The sequence below is a fragment of the Mobula hypostoma genome, chromosome 8, assembly GCF_963921235.1.
Source record: "Mobula hypostoma chromosome 8, sMobHyp1.1, whole genome shotgun sequence".
Taxonomy (NCBI): domain Eukaryota; kingdom Metazoa; phylum Chordata; class Chondrichthyes; order Myliobatiformes; family Myliobatidae; genus Mobula; species Mobula hypostoma.
In genome coordinates, this window is record NC_086104.1 from 12,656,514 (window position 1) to 12,676,323 (window position 19,810).

General features: G+C 44.7%; 1 long non-coding RNA gene across 1 annotated transcript; it reads right to left on the minus strand.

Moving 5' to 3' along the window:
• Positions 1-332: 332 nt before the first annotated feature.
• Positions 333-19,480, minus strand: LOC134350056 (uncharacterized). Its single transcript, XR_010018799.1, has 4 exons — positions 19,346-19,480; positions 6,143-6,330; positions 4,453-4,617; positions 333-473 (listed from the first exon to the last, which is right to left on the minus strand). It is a non-coding gene; the product is annotated as an uncharacterized LOC134350056 (long non-coding RNA).
• Positions 19,481-19,810: the final 330 nt, after the last annotated feature.

The window sequence follows — 19,810 nt, forward strand, 5'->3', positions numbered from 1 at the left end:
CACATGAAAAAATGACTTAAAAACAAACAAAAACCACATAATTATAACATATAGTTACAACAGTGCAAAGCAATACTGTAATTTGATAATAACAGACCATGGCACGGTAAAAGTCTCAAAGTCTCTCGAAAGTCCCATCATCTCACGCAGACGGTGAACCTCCAGCACCGCAAACTTGCCGATGCAGCATCCCGGAAGCATCCGACCACAGTCCGACTCCGAGTCCGTCCGAAAACTCCGAGCCTCTGACCAGCTCTCCGACACCGAGCACCGAGCACCATCTCTGCCGAGCGTTTCGACCCCGGCCCCGGCAACAGGCAATAGGCAAAGCCGAGGATTTGGGGCCTTCCCCTCCGGAGATTCTCGATCGCGCAGTAGCAGCGGCAGCGAAGCGGGCATTTCAGAAGTTACTCCAGGTGTTCCTCCGTGCTTCTCACGGCTGTCTCCATCAAATCAGGATTGTGCTTGGCCTCCTAGTTAACACAAACGACATAGTTAACACATACGATTCGGAACAGCTGCGCGCGCTGCATCGTGCCGCCATCTTCTCCTTTCTCCTTTCTCCTGACCATCTTCTCCAATTTTCCAACACTCTGAAACCTTTCCAGAATCTAGTAATTCTTGAAAGATCATTAATGTTTCCACAACCTTTTTAACTACCTGCTTCAGAGCCCTGAGTTGCAGTCCATCTGGTCCAGGTGACTTGTCTACCTTCAGACCGTACAGCTTCCCCTTAGTGACAGCAACTACACTCACTTCTGCCCCCTCTTCCCCCTGACACACACAAATTTCTGGCACACGGCTAGTATCTTCCACAGGGAAAACTGATGCAAAATACTCATTAAGTTCATCTGCAGGATCTCCCAGTGGCCACACATTTTAATTCCACATCCCATTCCCATTCTGACATGTCTGTCTATGGCCTCCTCTACTGTAAAGATGAAGCCACACTCAGGTTGGAGGAACAACACCTTATATTCCGTCTGGGTAGCCTCCAACCTGATGGCATGAACATTGACTTCTCTAACTTCCGCTAATGCCCCACCTCCCCCTCGTACCCATCCGTTATTTATTTAAACACACATTCTTTCTCTCTCTGTCTCCTTTTTCTCTCTCTGTTCCTCTGACTATACCCCTTGCCCATCCTCTGGGCTTTTCACCCCCCTCCCCCTTTTCTTTTTCCTTCTCCCTGGGCCTCCTGTCCCATGACCCTCTCATATCCCTTTTGCCTATCACCTGTCCAGCTCTTGGCTCCATTCCTCTCCCTCCTGTCTTCTCCTATCATTTTGGATCTCCCCCTCCCCCTCTCACTTTCAAATCTCTTACTAGCTCTTCTTTCAGTTAGTCCTGACGAAGGGTCTCGGCCTGAAACGTCGACTGTACCTCTTCCTAGAGATGCTGCCCGGTCTGCTGCGTTCACCAGCAACTTTGATGTGTGTTGCTTCAAGTTCATCTGCCACTTCTTTTCCCCATTACTACCTTCATCCACAGGGCAGCAATGGCTACTACAAAGGGGAAACATTTTACTGTAAATGAAGAAAAGTACAGAGGGGTTGATGCCAGAGGGAAGGTGGTGATGAGCTGCCTTCTTGAACTACTGCAGCGCTTGAGGGTTGGGTCCATCCCCAGTGCTGTTAGGGAGGGAGCTCCGACACGTCATTTGGCTGGAATGGGGAAAAGACTGTGACCGCTTGCCTTATCTATTTGCCTCATGACTTTATAATGGAGCAAAACAGCCCCAGCCATTCCTATCTCCCCTTTGAACTCAAGCCCTTCACCCTTGCTAATCTTTCCTGCCCCCTTTCCAGCTTTATAACATCCTTCCTATAGTATAGAGGACTGAATGAACTTTTGCTCTCTTTTTCCGCTACATTTTTTAAATACATGGACCCTGGATCAATTACCGTCATGGGCCCTAGCCGCCCCACCGTCAAGGGCATCTTCAAAAAGGAGGCATCCATTGGGAAAGACCCTCAGCACCCAGGACTTGTCCCTTCTCATTGTCATGAAGCAGCAAACTCCACCAGGCACATCAGTGATATAGCACTGTCGGATTCTGAGAACTGTGCTCTTCAACCCACAATGTCGTGCTGAACCATTTTAATTAGAGATCAAATGCCTCACTAACCTAATCTTTTTCTGCTGACGCAATATCCATAACACTTCCATTTTTCTCACGTTCATGCGCCTGAGAGCCTTTTAAACACCTCTTCAGACCATATTCTTACTTTTTAACTTATGTTATGTTCTGTTTTTTTTTGCGTTGAAGCTGCGCCCTCTCTAACATGCTGGTAGAGAGAGTTTTATTTGGGTTTTTAGCGCTGGAAATAGTTACATCCCGACACGCGGGACAGAAGCATGGTCGCTTGCGCTAATGCTGGCCGGTTTAGCGAGCACAGCGGCGGACACCCCTGCTGAAATCTGGAGGAAAACACACAGAGGATGCAGAGGGGGATCACAAAGTCGAGGAAAGAGGACCAGGTCGAGAGAACAGAGACTTATGGAGAAGAGGAGTTTGGTGGGTAATAAAATGGAGGAATTTACGGTGCTAGCCAGGCATCAGAGAACATTTCAGGAGTGCAATGTTATGTGTTTCACTGGAACGGGGCTGCACGAGGACATACCCAATCAAAACTTCTCCATGGATGGCTTCCAGACTGTTTGGGCTGACCAGAAGTGCACTGAGAGCGGTAAGCGTAAAGGAGTTGGGGGCTTACTGTTCTGGTTAACAACGGATGGTGCAATCCGGGTCATATTACGATCGAGGAACGTGTTTGTAGACTGGATATTGAACTGTTTGCTGTTGGACTTCGGCCACATTCCACCGAGATACAACACTGGGTGGCACGGGAGGTCGTTCCTGCCTGTGGCCATTGAACTTGCAGCTCCTCCCATGGAGGGTCAGACACCCTGAGCCAATAGGCTGGTCCTGGACTTATTTTCTATCTGGCATAGTTTGCATTTTGTTGTTTGATTGTTTGTGGTTTTTGTATTGCTATATTTATGCTCTATTCTTGGTTGGTGCGGCTGGAACGAAACCCAATTTCCCTCGGGATCAATGAAGTATATCTATCTATCTATTTATTGTATTTGCCTCTACTATTCAACAGTGCATTCCAGGCCCCGTCACTCTCTGTGTAATAAATTTGTCCCACACATCTCCTTTGAACGTACTCCTCCCCATCATATACCCTCTGTTATGAGACATTTTAACCCTGGGGAAAAAAGATACTGTCGACCCTATCCATGCCTCACATAACCTTACAAACCTCTATCAGCTCTCCCCACAGCCTCTGCGGGGAGCTGTCTAGTTTGTCTAGCCTCTGATTATACATGCCCTCTGAACAAGGCAGCATTCTGGTGAACCTCTTCTGTACCCTCTCCAAACACTCCATGTACTTCCTATAATAGGACAACTAGAACTAAATGCAACACTGTTTTCAGGACGTTGGGAGGTTGAGACCATTTTCATCTGAGTGTAGGAGACAGAGGGGTCCTAACAGGGGTATATAACATCATGAGGGGCATAGGTAGGGTGAATGCACTGTCTTTCTCCCCCAGTGTTGAGGAATAAGAACGAGAGGACATGAATCTAAGGTGAGAGGGGAGAGATTTAATAGGACCCCGAAGGGCAATGTTTTCCACATACAGGATGGTGAGTATATGGAATGAACTGCCACAGCAAGCAGTTGAGGCAGGTACAATATTATCATTTGCCAAGCTAAATATCCTTTGTGGCCCTCCAGAGCACCACCTTTATCTACAAGGGCATCAGGCAGAGATTAGCGGGGAACATCCTACAGGTACTGCATGAGAACTCAAAAGATACTGTGGGGTGGTTCCCTGAGCATACAATCTTCATTGCAGAGATCGGTTTACGTCAAGTGCTGCTTGAAGATCATTAGCTCAGTGAAAGATGCCCTTTGGTGTGCCTGAAACTTGGTGGTCTCTCAAGACGTCGGGCCGTCCATGGAGAAAATGCTGCTGGTTGGCACATTCCAGGCTGTAGGAGAGGTGCACTGAAGCTTGGTACAGTCACTGCAAGGGCCCAGTGCTGAAGGACCATAGTGTAAGGTTCTTCCACTGCTGGACGGGGAGAGCAGGGTTGGGTGAAGATACTCCACAGTTATGGTGGTAGTGCACCACCCCAGGGGGCTACATGAATGGGAATGGTACTTTTTGGTGTGAGAAAACTGACTTAACAAGAGAAGCATTGTCCACGAACATAACACTGAAAAGGCCTTCCACTGTTTTAATTTTGTAAATATTTTATATAACGAATAAAGTTTATTTTGGTTAAAGAAAAGATTATACTCTTAGCAAAACTAATTATTTACAAATCTTAAATTATTCTGCTCCCAACCTGGGAGGAAAGGAAAAGTTATCAGCTATCTGTATTATTTTTACTATATTCCTTCATTAAGGGACTCATGTCCCTTACTTAATATTTACCCGTATGCCAGAGCTGCCTGACAGTAAGAATCATGTTCTGTTGCAAACAGCCGGAAGAGGTCAATTGGTTCTGCTTGGAGAAGCGTTTCTGGAATTCCAATTTTCCCAGGAAAAGTTTGATTTCCAATCATAAATTGGTGGAGACGTTTCTCATTCAAGCATTTTCTGAAATATTTCAAAACATCTCTAAGCCTATGTTCCAGGTTACATTCTTTCCACTTTAAACATGACTGATGCCTACAGACAGTCTTAAACTAAACATATTGCTGATCTGAAGAAATGTGCAGAATTTCAGCTGGAAAGATCAATATTTTAAGGCACCTGAGGTAACAGCTGCTCTTGTAGACAGTTTTGGTCATGATTTTCAGAAACCGATACTCACAGACGCACGGGAACTATCCCAGTAGGTAGTAAATAACTACCTACTTGGAGTAATCTGAAAATTCGAACATTCTTGGAGTAATCTGAAAAACTAGGTATAAAATAGATATCAGAATCCTTCAGCTTCACAGCAGGGAAGACTTTTATGCAAACGTTTTGTCCTAACTGACAGTGGACCTGTGTACAACGCTCCCACAGTCAACATCTTTTGGATGGACCACAAAACTATTTATTTCACTTCTTTTATGTTGCTTATGTCTGTTTTCAGCTTGAATGTGTTTCTGGAACTGTTGGAGTCTGTGATTTGCAGTTTGGAGATTGTTTCGGTGATCCAGCACTTTGTTGTCTCCAAGAGGATTCTGGGAGGCAGCGAGCGCAAAGCTCGGGGTAAGGAGGCTACGAGATGGGGCGCAAGCTGATGTTTAACTCCATTTCACCAATTAAAGCTTCCATTGTTCACCCATTAAAGTGATGAGGGAGATTGAAACATCAAGGTGAGTGCGGATGGGGAACACCAACTGCCTGCCTTCTGATCACTGGTGGGATCGCTCTGCTGCCAGAAGGGGAGCCTGTGTGTTCTACCGCACTACCCAAAGGATATTACCGAGGCTTTTCTGCATTTTGGATATGGAAATGGATGTGGATTTGGACTATGGTCTATGGACTCTTTTCAGTCTTTTTCATATCCTGTGTTTTAGGGGGCCGATGTTGCATTTTGCTCGGGGGTGGCGTTTTGGGGGTTCATGAGCATTTTGCCATTCTTTTATTTCTTTTTGATTCCATGGCTATCTGGAGAAGAAGAATCTCAGCGTTTCATACTTTGATAATAAATTAACCTTCTAAACTTTTGAACCACATCAACCACTAAAATTATTGAAGGTAGCTTCAAAAATCACATTTATGACACATTTTGTCCCACTATTTGAATAATGCAAACCTGAGCAATTTCACAACTTTCTTATAATCTAGATACCCATCAGTACACATGATGGTGTTATGTCATCTGCAACAATGAATATAGAATTGAGTCAGGTTTTGTAAACAAACATAAACATTTATTAAACTCTGCTCAACACTAGTGAAAAGTAAACACACGACTAACTTAACCGGAAGTTAACTGCTATACGGCATTTAACAAACAGCCAAACTCTGGAACAGTTCTTAAAGTGCTAAATTGGAACACAGTCTTAAAGTGGTAAATTCAAAAGTCCAAGTGATTTATGGAGTCAGTAAGGAGAGACTTCCCTGAAAACTGATTTCTATGAAGACGTTCATGACAAAGGAAATAAAACGGCTTGAAGGAACTGACCTTTTTCCTGGAGGGTGAACTCTGCATAAACGTTCCTGATCTTGCAGGAGTCGTTTCAGATGCAGGCCACTATTCCTGAACGAAGATTCAATAAGGTCGATCCTTTATAAAACCGCCAAACGACTTCAACTTTACTCAATCCTTTGGGTTCCCGTAGTTTAGTAAGGTCTTCATTCTCCAATACTAGACTGTAAAGGTAAATCAAGGGTGCAATAAACATAAATTGGCAGTGATTAGCGAAACTGCAAGCACAACGTTTTTGTACCTTACAATAGAAAGTAAAAACTCCACTTTAAAACGAAACTGCGTCATGAGACGAATATGCAGCAAAACTAACGAATTAACTGACGAACTAAACTGTGTGACAACAGGGGTTTCCCCTTTATATCCCGCCGGTGTGAGGCCATCACATGACCTCACACCAGCGGGAAAATCACATCATGTGACCTCACACTGGTGGGAAAATGACATCATCCCACCATCACAAGATCATTACATCATGCTCACAAGATACTCAATTACATCATGGTGATAAGACAGTCACAAGATACTCACGAGGTATGTAACAATGGAAGCTGGGCAATTGTCATGAACATCAGATTTCAATCTTTTACTCTGAATAAAGCAAAGAACATCTCCTTCAGTTTCTAGGATATAACATTGGCCTGCCAACTCAGCACTGTTTGGTGTGACCATGAGAATCCTGTCATAACTCGCTGTATCAGATGGAATGCAAAAGATCTCTGGTTTACATCAAAACACTTGGAACCAAAATATCATATGCAGGTGACATCTTCAACCAAATTTTCAAACTGAACTTACAATGCTCATGCAGTCCTCAAGATCAGCTCAGAGTCCCACAGGATTCGACTCGTGCAGGCTTTTAAAGGATTGTTCACAAAACTTTCCACAAATTCACAGATCTGCATTGACTCCAGGTTCACCTTCTGAATATAGATGTTGTAAAGCTGATCTAGCAGGAATATTTAAAATGATGCTGTAGGAGGTTCATTTTCCTTTTCTTCTTCCTCCTCTTCCTAGCGGTTACTGTCATGGGGAATATATGACCATGTGTCTTTCCTCCAGAATCCAAGAGTAGAAAGCTAACAATAAAGAGAATATTCCATCCTCTAATCCACCTTTCTTGGATCTTCCATTTTTTGCAAATTTTTAAAATTAGATTATGAGAACACTCAGTCCTCTTTTATTGTCATTTAGAAATGCATACATGCATTAGGAAATGATACAATGTTCCTCCAGAGTGGTATCACAGAAAACAGGACAAACCAAAGACTAACACTGACAGAACCACATAATTATAACATATAGTTACAGCAGTGCAAAGCAATACCATAATTTGATGAAGAACAAACCATGGGCACAGTAAAAAAAAGTCTCAAAAGTCCCCGAGTCGATCGACTCCCGAGTCCCCGATAGCGGCGGCAAAAGGGAGAAACTCCCTGCCATAAACCTCCAGGCACCGTCAACTTGCCGATACCTTGGAAGCAGCCGACCTCAGCCCACACTGAGTCCATCCGTCCGGAAACTTCGAGCCTCCGACCAGCCCCTCCAATACAGCCTCCCGAGCGCCTTCGACCTCGCCCTGGCCACTGAAACAAGCAAAGCCGAGGATTCGGGGCCTTCTGCTCCGGAGATTCCGGTTACCACACAACAGCAGCGGCAGTGAAGCGGGCATTTCAGAAGTTTCTCCAGATGATCCGCCATACTCTCACGTCCGTCTCCATCAAATCAGAATTGTGCACAGTACCCTACTTGACAGATAACAGATATTCATCACCGGAGAGGCCGCGCGCGCTGCGTCGCACTGCCATCTTCTCCTCCTCCTCAATTTATTGATGTTTGTGTTATGATCATGTTTACCATTTGCTTCTAGGGTTGTTCCATCACCAGCTCATGCTGGTGCTTCTACTCCTTCCATCTTATACTGAGCTGTTCACTTCATCACTCAGGAGGCAGGATGACCCAAGCTCCCCGTTATCATCAGGAGGCAAATGCTGGAAACCATTAACAGCTAACATCCTATGAACAACAAGCAGATAATTGGAGTTAGCATGTACATACCAATCACTGAATGTGAGGAAATATGGCCACTGAGTATGCAGAAGAGATTAGTTTAATTAGTTATTTGATTATTAATTTAATTGGTTTGGCTGAAGGGTCTGTTCCTGTGCTGTGTTCTATAGAGATTTTGAAGAGACATTTAGATAGGCACATGAATGTGACACCGTCATGAGTTACCAATGCAAAGATTCGCCAGAAATACAGTTGCCAATGATGAGAATATTGACACCCAATAAAAATTAATGATTAGAAATTAGGGATGGCACACCCAAGTTCCTGATGCACTATGATTTGATGATGCTAAACTCAAGACTTCCAAATGGTATATTTCCATTATCACGAAAAGTCGAGGGGCAGAAAGTTACTGAAGAATTGGGAAGAAATGGAGTACTCCCAATCTATTAATAAGGGAGTCTTTATAGGCTGCAGAATGGGAAGAAAGCACTGGTAGTATGATAATGAGTTTGTCAAAAAACCAACTTAACTGCAAGAGAAGGAAACTGAGGCATCCAATTTTCCCCAAACAATTACAGTGTATGAGCATCGCAGCACTGTATACACATTCCTCAAACAATTCCAGTGTACAGGCATCATAACACTGTCTACTCTGGCAGGGGGGTGAGAACCAGAGCAGCTGGGCCAGGGATGGGACAGTTGGTTTACGGGCATAGGGTGTAGTGAGAAGTTGATGACCGGGCAAAATTGCAGTCAGTGTAAAAGGGGGACAAAATTGAAAAGGGTGATGAATACAGGACTGAAGGTGTTATATTTGAATGCACATATTATATGAAAAGGTAAATTAACTTGTACCATGGTTGCAGATTGGCATGCATAACATTGTGGGTATCACTGAATTGTGGCTGGAAGATTATAGCTGGGAACTTAATGTCCAAGGGTACACACTGTATCGAAAGGACAGACAGGTAGGCAGCGGGGGTGGCTTGCTCTGTTGGTAAAAAATGAAATCAAATCATTAGAAAGAGGTGACATAGGATCAGAAGATGCAGAATAGTTGTGGGTAAAGCTAAGAAACTGAAAAGGTAAAAAGATCTTGATGGGAGTTATATATATCTCCCATTGTGGTCTACAAATTATAATGGGAGTTAGAAAATTCATGTCAAAAGGGCAATGTTACAACAGGTATAGAGGATTTCAATTGGGAAAATCAGGTTGATGCCGTATCCCAAGAGGGAGAAGTTATAGATTGCCTATGAGATGGCTTCTTCAAGCAGCACATGGTCAAGCCCACTAGGGAATCAGCTATTCTGGATTGGGTATTGTGTAACAAACCTGAATTGATTAGAAAGCTTAAGGTAAAAGAACCCTTAAGGCCTGAAATTTGAAAAGGAGAAGCTAAAGTCAGATGTATTGGTATTACAATGGAGTGAAGGGAATTACAGAGGCATGAGAGAGGATTTTTATTGGAAGGGAACACTAGCAGGGATGACGGCAGAGCAATAATGGTTGGAGCTTCTGGGAGCAATTTGGAAGGAACAGGATAGATATATGATATAGACTAATGAAGGGTCTTATCTCAAAATGTTGACTGAACTCTTTTCTACAGATGTTGCCGGACCTGCTGAGTTTCTCCAGAATCTTGGATTTCCAGCATCTGCAGATTTTTTTTTAGATTATGAGGACACTCAGTCCTCGCTTATTGTGATTTAGAAATGCATGCATTAAAAAATGATACAACGTTCCTCCAGAGAGATATCACAGAAACACAGGACAAACTAAGACTAAAACTAACAAAATCACATAATTATAACATATAATTACAACAGTGCAAAGCAGTACCATAATTTGATAAAGATCAGACCATGGGCACGGTAAAAAAATAAGTCTCAAGTCCTGATAGCCCCATCATCTCACGCAGGTGGCAGAAAGGAGAAACTCTCCCCGCCATGAAACTCCAAGCGCCGCCAACTTGCCGATGCAGCACCATTGGAAGCACCCGACCTCAGCAGACTCTGAGTCCGTCTGAAAACTTCGAGCCTCCAACCAGCCCTCCGACACCGAACGCCATCCTCTGCCGAGCACTTCGACCCCGCACCGGCCGCTGAGCAACAGGCAAAGCTGAGGATTCGGGGCCTTCCCCTCCGGAGATTCTGGATCACACAGTAGCAGCAGCAGCGAAGCAGGCATTTCAGAAGTTTCACCAGATGTTCCTCCGTGCTCTCACATCTGTCTCCATCAAATCAGGATTGTGAACGGCACCCTACTTGACAGATTACAGATATCGTTATCACTGGAGTGGCTGCTGCGAGCTGCGTCGCACCGCCATCTTCTCCTCCCAAACAAGATATTCTCTTGTTTGTGGGAAGTATTCTAAAGGCAAGATGACACAACCATAGTTGACAAGAGAAGTCAAAACCAACCATAAAAGCCAAAAAGAAGGCATATAATAGAGCAAAAAATAATGGGAAGTTAGAGGATTGGGAAGCTTTTAATAACCAACAGAAGGCAACCAAAAAGTCATAAAGAAGGAAAAGATGGAATATGAAGGTAAGTTAGCCAATAATATTAAAGTGGATATCAAAAGTATCATCAGATATGTAAAGAATAAAAGAGGGGTATACGTAGTTATCGGACTGCAGAAAATGATGCCAGAGAGATAGCAATGATGGATGAACTGAATAAATAATGTGCATCAGTCTTCACCGTGGAAGACACTAGCTGTATTCCAGAAATTTGAGAGTGTCAGGGAACAGAGGTGTATGAAATTGCCAATATAAGGGAGAAGGGGCTTGGAAAACTGAAAAGGTCTGAAGGTACCTGGACCTGATAGTCTACACCCTAGGGCTCTGAAAGAGACAGCTGAACAGATTGTGGAGGCTTCTTTAATGATCTTTCAAGTATCGATGGATTGTGGCATGGTTCCAGAAGTCAGGAGAGAGGCAGAAGGAAGGAAATTATAGGCCAGTTAGTCCAACCTCAGTGGTTGGGTAGATGTTGGAGTCGATTGTTAAGGATGTAGTTTCAGGGTTGAAAGCACATGATAAAATAGACCAAAGTCAATGTGATACCCTTATGGGAAAATCTTGCCTGACAAATCTGTTGGAATTCTTTGAGGCAATAACAAGCAGGATAGACAAAGGAGAATCAATAAATGCTGTGTATTTGGATTTTCAGAAGGCCTTTGACAAGGTACCACACGTGAGGCTACCTAACAAGTTAAGAGCCCTTGTTATTACAAGAAAGATACTAGCATGGATAAAGCATTGGCTGATTGGCAGGAGGTAAAGAGTGAGAATACAGGGAGCCTTTTCTGGTTGGTTATGGTTCACTAGTCGTGTTCCTCAGGGGTCAGTGTTGGGACCACTTCTTTTTACATCATATGTCAATGATCTGAATGATGGAATTGATGGCTTTGTGACTAAGTTTGCAGACAATTTGAAGATAGTTGGAGGGGCAAGTAGTGTTGAGGAAGCAGAGAGGCTGCAGAAGGACTTAGACAGATTAAGAGAATGGACAAAGAAATGGCAGATGGAATACAGTGTTGGGAAACGTATGGTCATGCACTTTGGTAGAAAAAATTAAAGGGTTGACTATTTTCTACATGGAGAGAAAATACAAAAAATCTGAGGTGCAAAGGGATTTGGGAGTCCCCGTTCAGATTAATTTGCAGGTTGAGTTGATGATAAGGAAGGCAACTGCAATGTTAGCATTCATTCCAAGAGGACTAGAATATAAAAGCAATGATGTAATGCTGAGTCTTTATAAGTGCAACCCTCCCACTGGGGTTCATACACCAACTTGGCTCGTTAGCTAACTCTGCTAACAGCCATGTGACTCAACGGTGAGAAGGCCACCTTTCGTAAGCAATATACATTTAGGGTCAGTATGATTTGGGGTTCAACCAAACAGGAACGCCAGGGTGTTCCAATTAAAGGAACCTTGGTTTGAGTGAATGTTACGTAAGCACTGCCCACACACAGCCCAGAATCATACACCAGCAAAAAATTTATGAAAAAAGTATACTTACCAAATTTACAGTTACAGAAAAAAAAGAAAAATAAAAGGGCCTATTACAGTTAAACCAGTCCAATGTGCACATAAAAACAGGAGCTCATTTCTGCAGTAGTTGGGGACGTATAGCTTTATTTATGCACGAGACCCACAGTCTGCCTGAAAGCACTTGCCACAGTCTGAATTTTCCTCAAAGACCACCTTGATCGAACTGGCTCTCTGAGGAGTACTGGCCCTTCCTCACTGGAGCCAGTCATCTGCACAAAGTACTTCTTGCAACAGGGACTCTCCTTCAACATGGCATTCTGCGGCACCTTACCTTGTGCCCCACTCCGCGGCTCCCGCCAAAAGGACCCCAAATCACTCTACTACCCTTCGGAAATCTCTTCCTGCCCAGCTCTCCAGAACCTTCTCTACATCTCACAATCCTGTTTGGCTGATGCAACATTACTAAGTCAGACAACATGGCTCCTTATCTTCAGCCGAAGCCAAAACACTCCTACACACTGCTTTTACAGTAAAATGCCTCATAATATAGCAGAAGAAATCTTTACTAGGGCATTACACAAGGCACTGGTAAGGCCTCACTTGGAGTATTGTGAGGAGTGCTGGGCCCTTTGTCTAGGAAAGGACGTGCAAACATTGGAAAGGATGTGCTAACATTGGAGAGGGTTCGAAGGAAGTTCACAAAAATGATTCTGGGATTGAAAGGCTTATCATGAGAAGCGTTTGATGGTTCAGTGCCTGTTCTTACTGGAATTCAGAAGAATGAGAGGGGAATCTCATTGAAACCTATCAAGTGTTAAAAGACCTTGACAGAGTGGATGCAGACAGGATGTTTCCTATGGTGTGGGAGTTTAAGACCAGAGGACACAGCCTCAGAATAGAGAGGCGCCCTTTTAAAAAGGAGATGGGTGAGGAATTTCTTCAGCCAGACGATGGTGAACCTGTGGAATTTGTTGCCACAGGTGGCTGTGGAGGCCAAGTCATTGGGTATATTTAAGGCAGGAGTTGACAGATTAGTCAGGGCATGAAGGGATATGGGGAGAGAAGGCAGGAAGCTGGGGCTGAGAGGGAAAATGGATCAGCCATGATGAAATGGTAGAGCAGACTCAATGGGCCAAATGGCCTGACTCTCCTCCTATATCTTGTGTTCTATGGTTTGTTCACATTCCCCAAACAATTCCAGTAATTCCAGTGTACAGGCACTGTAACACTGTACACACATTCTTCCAAGGATGGTGTCAAGTGAAAAAAGGTGGAAAGTCAGATAAAAGCAGCAATCGAAGGTGGTGGGGAAATATGAAATATTCCTCTCTGACTCCACACAATGTTATCGTATTGAGACTAGGAAGCCCTGCTGACTCTGATAAGCGTTCCATGTCCATCTTACATGTGGTGAACTCCATTCCAGCCTTAAATAGGTCCAGCTTTATCTCGAAGCCTTATTCACAGGGGAATAAAATGGCTCTGATCTTATTAATTTAGAATTCTAACCATTTCTTAGCTAATACGGACAGAAACATAATACATTTTAGCTCTAATTCCCATTCCAACATGTCAGCCCACGGCCTCCCCTTTTGCCACGATGAGTCCACTCTCAGGGTGGAGGGGCAACGCCTTATCTGGGTAGCCTCCAACCTGATGGCATGAATATTGATTTCTCCTTCTAGTAAACAGTATTTCCCCCCCCCACCTCTTCTTCTATTCCCCCCACTCTGGTCTCTTACCTCTTCTCACTTGCCTATCACCTCCGTGATAGGTTAGTCAGGGCATGAAGGGACTTCAATTACTGCACAGAGTCTTGTCATCTTCAGAAGTTTTCGGATGACTCTGCCATAGTTGGATGCATCAGCAAGGGAGATGAGGCTGAGAACAGGGCTACAGTAGGAAACTTTGTCACATGGTGTGAGCAGAATTATCTGCAGCTTAATGTGAAAAAGACTAAGGAGCTGGTGGTAGACCTGAGGAGAGCTAAGGTACCGGTGACCCCTGTTTCCATCCAGGGGGTCAGGGTGGACATGGTGGAGGATTACAAATACCTGGGGATACAAATTGACAATAAACTGGACTGGTCAAAGAACACTGAGGCTGTCTACAAGAAGGGTCAGAGCCATCTCTACTTCCTGAGGAGACTGAGGTCCTTTAATATCTGCCGGACGATGCTGAGGATGTTCTACGAGTCTGTGGTGGCCAGTGCGATCATGTTTGCTGTTGTGTGCTGGGGCAGCAGGCTGAGTGTAGCAGACACCAACAGAATCAACAAACTCATTCGTAAGGCCAGTGATGTTGTGGGGATGGAACTGGACTCTCTGACGGTGGTGTCTGAAAAGAGGATGCTGTCCAAGTTGCATGCCATCTTGGACAATGTCTCCCATCCACTACATAATGTACTGGGCGGGCACAGGAGTACATTCAGCCAGAGACTCATTCCACCGAGATGCAGCACAGAGCGTCATAGGAAGTCATTCCTGCCTGTGGCCATCAAACTTTACAACTCCTCCCTTGGAGGGTCAGACACCCTGAGCCAATAGTCCTGGACTTATTTCCTGGCATAATTTACATATTACTATTTAACTATTTATGGTTTTATTACTATTTAATTATTTATGGTGCAACTGAAACGAAAACCAATTTCCCCCGGGATCAATAAAGTCTGACTATGACAATGACAATGACAATGACAATGACAATGACAATGACTATGACTATGACTATGACTATGACTATGACTATGACAATGACTATGACAATAACTATGACTATGACTATGACTATGACTATGAGTCCTCTCCTCCTTCCCTTTCTCCTCTGGTCCACTCTCCCCTCCCAAGAGTTTTCTTCCTCTCCAGCCCTTTATCTTTCCCACCCACCTGGCTTCACCCAATACCTCTAGCTATCATCCTTACCTCCCCCATCCTTTTTTATATTCTGGTGTCTTCCCACTTCCCTTTCAGTACTGAAGAAGAGTCTTGGTCCGAAACGTCGAAACCATAGACCATAAACATCATTTCCATAGATGCTGTCTAACCTGCTGAGTTCCTCCAGCATTTTAGACTATAAGACCATAAGATATAGGAACAGAATTAGGCCATTTATACTTTATACTTTGGGCCATCAAGTCTGTTTTGACATTTCATCATGGCTAATCTATTTTCCCTCTCAGCCCCAATCTCCTGCCTTCACCTGTATCTCTTCATGCACTAACCAATCAAGAATCTGTCAACCTCTGTCTTAAATGTACATAAAAATTTGGCCTCCACTGCTGCCTATGGCAAAGAAGTCCACAGATTCACCACTCCTGGCTAAAGAAATTCCTCTTCATCTCCATTCTAAAAGAATGGCGCTCTATTCTGAGGCTGTGTCCTCTGAACTTGAACTCTCCCACCACAGAAAACATCCTTTCCACATCGACTTTATTAATTCCTTTCAACATTCAATAGATTTCAATGAGGTCACCCCTCATTTTGCTGAATTCTAGTGAATACAGGCCCAGAGCACTACTCTCTATATACACATTACTGTGCGGCTAGGCATAGCTCAAACACCATCAATAAATTTGCTGACGATACAAACATTGTTGGTAGAATCTCAGGTGGTGATGAGGGGGCTTACAGAAGTGAGATATGCCAACTAGTGGAGTGGTGCCACAGCAACAACCTGGCACAACGTCAGTAAGACGAAAGAGCTGATTGTGGACTTCTGGAAGGGTAAGATGAAGGAATACATACCAATCATAATAGAGGGATCAGAAGTGGAGAGAGTGAGCAGTTTCAAGTTCCTGGGTGTCAAGATCTCTGAGGATCTAAGCTGGCAGGTCAACAAATATACTTAAAAACTTCTACAGATGTAGCGTGGAGAGCATTCTGACGTCACTGTCTGGTAGCGTGGGGTGCATTCTGACGTCACTGTCTGGTAGCGTGGAGTGCATTCTGACGTCACTGTCTGGTAGCGTGGAGAGCATTCTGACGTCACTGTCTGGTAGCGTGGAGTGCATTCTGACATCACTGTCTGGTAGCGTGGAGAGCATTCTGACGTCACTGTCTGGTAGCGTGGAGAGCATTCTGACGTCACTGTCTGGTAGCGTGGAGTGCATTCTGACGTCACTGTCTGGTAGCGTGGAGTGCATTCTGACGTCACTGTCTGGTAGCGTGGAGAGCATTCTGACGTCACTGTCTGGTAGCGTGAAGAGCATTCTGACGTCACTGTCTGGTAGCGTGGAGTGCATTCTGACGTCACTGTCTGGTAGCGTGGAGAGCATTCTGACGTCACTGTCTGGTAGCGTGGAGTGCATTCTGACGTCACTGTCTGGTAGCGTGGAGAGCATTCTGACGTCACTGTCTGGTAGCGTGGAGTGCATTCTGACGTCACTGTCTGGTAGCGTGGAGAGCATTCTGACGTCACTGTCTGGTAGCGTGGAGTGCATTCTGACGTCACTGTCTGGTAGCGTGGAGAGCATTCTGACGTCACTGTCTGGTAGCGTGGAGTGCATTCTGACGTCACTGTCTGGTAGCGTGGAGAGCATTCTGACGTCACTGTCTGGTAGCGTGGAGAGCATTCTGACGTCACTGTCTGGTAGCGTGGAGTGCATTCTGACGTCACTGTCTGGTAGCGTGGAGAGCATTCTGACGTCACTGTCTGGTAGCGTGGAGAGCATTCTGACGTCACTGTCTGGTAGCGTGGAGTGCATTCTGACGTCACTGTCTGGTAGCGTGGAGAGCATTCTGACGTCACTGTCTGATAGCGTGGGGTGCATTCTGACGTCACTGTCTGGTAGCGTGGTGTGCATTCTGACGTCACTGTCTGGTAGCGTGGAGAGCATTCTGACATCACTGTCTGGTAGCGTGGGGTGCATTCTGACGTCACTGTCTGGTAGCGTGGAGTGCATTCTGACGTCACTGTCTGGTAGCGTGGAGAGCATTCTGACGTCACTGTCTGGTAGCGTGGAGTGCATTCTGACGTCACTGTCTGGTAGCGTGGAGAGCATTCTGACGTCACTGTCTGGTAGCGTGGAGAGCATTCTGACGTCACTGTCTGGTAGCGTGGAGTGCATTCTGACGTCACTGTCTGGTAGCGTGGAGAGCATTCTGACGTCACTGTCTGGTAGCGTGGAGAGCATTCTGACGTCACTGTCTGGTAGCGTGGAGTGCATTCTGACGTCACTGTCTGGTAGCGTGGAGAGCATTCTGACGTCACTGTCTGATAGCGTGGGGTGCATTCTGACGTCACTGTCTGGTAGCGTGGTGTGCATTCTGACGTCACTGTCTGGTAGCGTGGAGAGCATTCTGACATCACTGTCTGGTAGCGTGGGGTGCATTCTGACGTCACTGTCTGGTAGCGTGGAGAGCATTCTGACGTCACTGTCTGGTAGCGTGGAGTGCATTCTGACGTCACTGTCTGGTAGCGTGGAGAGCATTCTGACGTCACTGTCTGGTAGCGTGGAGAGCATTCTGACGTCACTGTCTGGTAGCGTGGAGTGCATTCTGACGTCACTGTCTGGTAGCGTGGAGAGCATTCTGACGTCACTGTCTGATAGCGTGGGGTGCATTCTGACGTCACTGTCTGGTAGCGTGGTGTGCATTCTGACGTCACTGTCTGGTAGCGTGGAGAGCATTCTGACGTCACTGTCTGGTAGCGTGGAGTGCATTCTGACGTCACTGTCTGGTAGCGTGGAGAGCATTCTGACGTCACTGTCTGGTATGGGGGGGTTACTGCACAGGACTGAAAGAAGCTTCAGAGGATTGTAAATTTAGTCAGCTCCATCTTGGGTACTAGCCTACAAAGTACCCAGAACATCTTCAAGGAGTGGTGTCTCAGAAAGGCAACGTCCATTAATAAGGACCTCCAGCACCCAGGGCACGTATTTTTCTCACTGTTACCATCAGGTAGGAGGTACAGAAGCCTGAAGGCACACACTCAGCGATTCAGTAACAGCTTCTTCCTCTCTGCCATCTGCTTCCTTAATGGACATTGAACCCTTGGACACTACCTCACTTTTTTTAATATATGGTATTTCTGTTTTTTGCACGTTTTTAATCTATTCAAAATATGTATACAGTAATTGATCTACTTATATATTATTATTATATTATTTTTTTTCTCTTCTATATTATGTATTGCATTGAACTGTTGCCGCTAAGTTAACAAATTTGACATCACATGCCGGTGATAATAAACCTGATTCTGATTTTGATTAAATGGTGAAGGAGGCTTTGAGCATGCTGGCCTTCTCCAGTCAGGGTATTGAGTTTTAGGAGCAGATACAAGAGGGGAGAAATTTGAAAGAGACCTGAGGGGTAACTGCTTTACACAAAGGGTAGTGAGTACCTGGAAGGAGCTGCCAAAGGAAGTGGTTGAGGTGCAGACAAGAGCAATATTTATGTAGTGATTGGATAGGTACATGGAGTGGAGGGTTATGGACCGAAAACTGGCAACTGGGGCTAGTAGGGAAGATGCTGTGATCAGCATAGACCAGTCATGCATTTGGATAGGTACATGCTAGGGAGGGTCAAGGAAGCCTACGGGCCAAAAATGGGCAACTGGGACTAGTAGAGAGGATTTAAACGCAAACAACAGGAATTCTGCAGATGCTGGAAATTCAAGCAACATACATCAAAGTTGCTGGTGAAAGCAGCAGGCCAAGCAGCATCTATAGGAAGAGACGCAGTCGACGTTTCAGGCCGAGACCCTTCGTCAGGACTAGTCCTGACGAAGGGTCTCGGCCTGAAACGTCGGCTGCGCCTCTTTCTAGTAGAGAGGATGCTGTGTTTGTCACGTGCTCGGCAACAATGAATGTATCGAGTCAGGATTTATGAACAAACAAGCATTTATTAAACCCTGATAAACAATGAAAAAAAAAACAAACGAAAACCCTAACTGGAAGTAAACGGCTATGCAGCCATTCATTAAACTGCTACTCAGTACTAGCTCTTAAAGCGATAAATGCAAAACCAGTTCTTAAAGCGATAAATTCAAACACAGTTCTTTGAATGGTAAATTTTTAAGTCCAAGAGACTTATATAGTCTATTAGGAGAGACTTTCATGAAGTAATGAATTCCTCAAAGACACAACATCACTGCTACTCTCAACCAGATCCTGCCTTGTCTGCTGTATTCACGACAACAGAAATGAAATGGTTTAAAGGCACTGACCTTCCCTTCTGGATACTGCACAGCCTTTTCTGCTGCCTTTTTAGCAGGGGCTATCTCATGCAGATCACTCTTTCTTGAACGAATTCAATAATGGTCAATCCTTTCCAAACCTGTCGAATGTCTCCTTCAGGGTCCTGTCTTCACTCTCCAATGTTACTGAAAAGATACATTAACAAACTTCTGGCCAGTACTTCTGTACCTTACAATAGAACATAAAACTCAGTTTAAAATCAAAACTGCATCATAATGCAAATACGCAGCGGAGCAGAGTATCTCATTGACGTTCTAACTGAAAACCGATTGCGTCAACCAGGGGTCTTTCCTTTTTATACCCGTGGTGAACAAGTCATCACGTGACCTCACATCAGCAGGAAAATTACATCAGGTGACCTCCAAAAGACCATTACATCATTCTCACAAGAAAGTCACAAGATCTCCATGAGGTATGTAACAGTGCTCAGCAAG